General features: G+C 33.4%; 1 pseudogene; it reads right to left on the bottom strand.

Annotated features, from left to right (window-relative positions):
• Nucleotides 1-1532: 1532 nt before the first annotated feature.
• On the bottom strand, nucleotides 1533-2833 carry LOC118605597 (annotated as a pseudogene).
• Nucleotides 2834-4964: the final 2131 nt, after the last annotated feature.

Raw genomic sequence — 4964 nt, 5'->3', positions numbered from 1 at the left:
GTCTTTGCTTTTCACAGTCTTTTCTCCTAAGATTCCAGTTGCACATATAGTAGGCCCCTTTCACTCTCTCTTATGGATTGTTTAAGATATTTTCTGTATTTTCATCCTTTTTTTTTTTGACCATTTTTTAATCTGTATATCTTCTAGTGACTTGATTTTGGTTCATAATTCTCAGTTCTATTGCATCAAATTTACTATTAAAATCTTAGCCTTTTAAAAGAATTTATGTCATTTGATGTATTTTTAAATTTTGTATTTTTTATTAGACTATATTCTCACAGATCAGCTTTCTTTTGAATTTTTCCAAATAGTCATCTAGTTTCTTGAATATATTAATCAATTAGATTAATGTTCAAAGCTGATAACTATAATACCTATATCAGTATGGATCTATTTTTATTGTCTGTTTACCCTCTCGGTTTTTGATCAGTGATTCCTGTAAGATGCTTGATCATTTTTTTATTGAATGGCAAATTATTTGTATAAAAAAATTACAAATATAATTTGTGGCTTTTGTTGACATTATCTTTTTTTTTTATAGAGGATATAATTTTGTTTTCAGAAAAGCTATTAGAGCAGGGGCAGATTATATAGAATTCAAAGCTGGATTTCACTCTTTTTTTGAGGGTTAATTTATTTGTAATTAGAGCTTATCTTTAAAAAATGTTCCCTTCAAGCTCCAAACTAGAAATCAGAATGTGCTTGACTGGCTTTGAATTGTAATTTTCGCTTTTATGGCCCCACAAGATTGCCGGGATCTACTCAGCTTGCTAATTTCTTATCCACCACATAAAGTGCTTAAAAATGCCTTTAAGGGTTAAGCAGTTGTAAAACAAATTGGCTCACTCCAAATCATTGTCTCTTACTCCATAATCCTAATTGTTGAAGTCTTGACTGTCTTGGTACCTCTTCAGTGATATTAAATAGAATTTTTTTTCAGCTTTTCTATTGTTATGAAGGAAGTATTGATCTGAAACAAGCTAGTCCACCACCATTACTAGATGAAAAACTCTGAAAGTTTTTATTTCTTAGGTTTCAGTATTTTTATTTTCCTAGACACTGGACACAACTCCTAGAAGTAGGGCACTCTTCAATACTTTAAACCTTATAATTCAGACTCTTCTTTTTAAATTCATCATGTTTTAATTAATAGAACAACAGAAAACTATTACAGGCAACTATTTTTAAGTCTTTTGCCTAGCAATTCCATGGGAAGTTTTGATGTCGACCAAAAGAAGACACAGATTTATTGTTAAACTTTGTTTTAATGGATCTCAAAATTTTATGACACTTTTGGTCAAAACGGTTTCATTTAAAAAGTACTAATTTTAAAATCTAATGACTTAAAACTACCACAAGCACACACGCACGCTGTTCTATAAAACATTCTTTTCCTTCTGAAGGTTTTATAGTACATTTGTAGCATTAACCGGTCTTTTTTCACTATTAAACTTAAATAGCCAAATGAGACAGACAGTTCTGAGCCATTCTTCCACAATGGATTAAGATAAAGTACAATGTTCTAGATAATTTTATTTAGCTATCTGAGCGTTCTGAGCAGATTTGGTAACTTCCCTGCTTCAGCAATATTCCTGTCTACTGCCATGTTGACACCTATGATCAGCTCTCTCCCTCATCACAAACAGCAAAGTTACCCAGGGAAGGATAGTTAGATAAATTCTCAGTACATAATTTTGTCCAGAATCACCTCAATGATGGCAGCATCACTAGATTTCAAGAATATGGGCCATCTTCCAGCTTCATACAAGAACAGCAATCAATCTTCTTCAGCTTGGCAAATTTGCGAGCCATGTGAGCAGTGTGACAATCCAGCTCAGGTACACAGCCAGAATTGGTATGGCCTGGATGGCTCAAGATAATCACCTGAGCAGTGAAACCAGTTGCTTCCAGTAGTAAGTCATTTTTGTTGTCGCCTGCCAAACTGTCACAACCAACATCTTTCAAAGATATTTTCTTGACAGTAAAGCCCATATTGTCCCCAGGTAGAACTTTATTCAAAATTTCGATGTGCATTTCAACAGACTTAATTTCCACTGTAATGTTGACTTAGGCAAAGATGGTCACCATACCTGGTCTAGAACACTAGTCTGCATTCAGCCCACAAGGACTATACTAATACCATTAATTTGGAGGGATAAACAGAAGGGCTTGTCAATGGTTAAGTTGACCATGCAATCTCGAGCTTCAAGCAGTATAGTTCCACTGGCATTGCCATGCTCATGGCTAGTTTCCATCCCTTGAAACAAAGTATTTTAGCACTCAACTTCAGCAGGTTGCCACTGTATCAAAGTCATAGTCACTTTTCTTAATGTAGAGGCTGATTTCTTCATCTCTTCTAGCTGTACAGTGGCTCAGGATAATTTATTATGTTAAAATCAACAATTAGTTGTTTTCAACCTAGCATGTAACCCAAGCTGATGGATCTACCCATTCTGGGACATAACTTTTCAAATTCAAAAATGCCATCAGCAACAATCAGACCAGCACTGACAGCCTGAGAGGTGCCTGTGATCTTGTTTTTGATAAAGTTTCTGTGTTATGTGGTATCAATGATGGTCACATACTTGCTGGTCTCAAATTTCCACAGGGAGATCTCGATGGTGAGACTGTGTTCACACTTAACTCTAAGTTTTCCCAAGACCCAAGCATACCTGAATGAGCCTTTTCCCATCTCAGCAAACTTATTCTCAATTTTTTGATGTTTTTCTCTTGATTTCATCACATTTGTAGATAAGATGGCCAGAAGCAATAGACTTGTCTGAATCTACATGTCCAATGATAGCAATACAATATTAGTCTTTTCCTTTCCCATTTTGGCTAAATTCAGTGATATTTTTCATGACACATGTGTTCTGATGGCAAATTCCTTGCAAAAAAAGCAACGATTAGTTTTTAGCTGAGTAAATTATACAATATTTTGGCAGCCTACTCTACTTTAAGAATGTCAAGATGACCTGGTAATTTTCCATGAAACAATACCACTTTGTTCTCTAAACATACAGATTTTGTAAACTGCTTTTAGGAAAGCATGGCATAGTAAGTCTTATGACACTCAATTTTTTATATTATCTTCATATAAACCATAAAATTGAAAGGAACAAAAGTAAAAGAAGTTTTACAGTCTTTATGTATTTTCCTATAATTGTATTCTTAACTACTTCTCCAAACAGCAAAAGGGAAATTGGTGCCTAAACTCATCACTGTCAGCCATTTCATATTACAGGGCAAGGCCCCTCAAGTATTGTATTAAGAGGGGCTTCTAAGATAGAGTCAGAGGGAATGAGACTTCCCACTCTTCTCAGACTTTTAAAGCAGTTCAAATAAAAGGAGCTTATCAGCAGAGGGCTGATGATTCTTCAATCAATAATGGTGATAGCTACTTACTTCTTAATACTACCATGACTAGAATATAAAGGAGCTTTGTGTAAAAAGAAAAACTTTCTGACTAATATTGGTTCTGAAATTTTTTCTCACTGCCTTATGTTATTATTATTAATGTGGTGCTTGACAAAAAAATTTCTCTAGAACATACATGCTCTAGATGAGTAAGCATGTGCTTATCTTAATGGCAGTAAAAATATCTATTAAAGTTTATATATTTTAAATCCAATTTATATGAATATATTTTAGTAAACTTAATCTAAGCACAACAGTGAGAGAAACAAATGCCTAAACATGCTTCAAAACTGTTGCTGTGAAACACGTTATATAACTAGTGAGACATGATTAGACAGAGCGTGGCTCCCCAAACTTTTGATTCAGAAACCCTAGAGGTCTGTAGAGTAAATGCAAGAAGCCTAGATGTGAACTAATCTTCACATCATAATTTATAGATTGAATAAAAATAACCAACCCACTTCTTTCATTTTTATTTTGTTATGATAGCGATTTATAAATTATACATTTATATTCAATTATAATCGCTATTTTCTCAGTCAACAAATACAATACTTGTGACTATTACTATAAGATGGTCTGTGATATTTTTATATCTCTAAAAGAGTTTTTATAATTGAAAATTTAGAAAATCGTCAGTACATTAAGAATGCTATTTTGCTTCCCTGAGCCTAAGCTTTATTCACTATGAATAGAAATGCAAACATCTCGTGTAAAAATATAATGAATGTTGAGGTCACTTAATAAATGTTAATTCCTCTACCTATCTTTCCCTCATATATCAAAACTTGGTTTGGTTCTGTCAGATAAATTGCTGACTTAAAATCAAACTTATCAATTCTTAATTTTTACACAATTTCGATTTCTTAAACATAGTAGTAGTAGAGAGAACTGATGGAAAAAGTCAAATTGCTAGCAGGAAGGACTGTTGAAAAGGAGCAAAAGAATGACAAAATCATAGTTTAGTAATATAATTGATGGTTATGTTGCTAAGTCGAAACATTGAGACGTCATTAAAACAAGAAATGATAATTATGTGACATGGTAGAGGGGCTAACTATTGCTACAATGGCAATCATATTACAATGTATAATTGTTTAAATTGATCTATTGTACACCTTATTTTTACACAATGTCATGTGTCAACTATATTTCAATTGAAAAACTTAATTTATGCTTATTTCTACTAAAAACCAATAAAGCAAAAAAGCAAATCTAAGCTTCACACATTTTTTCCGTTAATTCTTATAGCAAACTTTGATGGTGTGAACGTGTACTAACATTATTCATATTTTACAGATGAGGAAACTGATATGCAAGGAAACTGATATGCAAATTTGTCCAAGGTTACGGAGCAAGTATGTGGTGAGTGCGGCTGACTTTAAATACATTTCCTTTCGTTAAATCTACTATGACAGATTGTCTTGTGTTGATTCAGATGCATTCTGGGCAATAATATGATCTGGAACGTGAGATGGGAGGAGGCAAAGAACTCACTCTTTTCCTGCCTTATCCCAAGAAAACGTGCCTGTCTTTCTTTTCTTGTT

Source organism: Rousettus aegyptiacus, unplaced genomic scaffold (assembly GCF_014176215.1).
Source record: "Rousettus aegyptiacus isolate mRouAeg1 unplaced genomic scaffold, mRouAeg1.p scaffold_m13_p_1, whole genome shotgun sequence".
NCBI lineage: Eukaryota > Metazoa > Chordata > Mammalia > Chiroptera > Pteropodidae > Rousettus > Rousettus aegyptiacus.
Note: the sequence above shows the minus strand (reverse complement) of the source record. Positions and strands in the feature narration are given on the sequence as shown.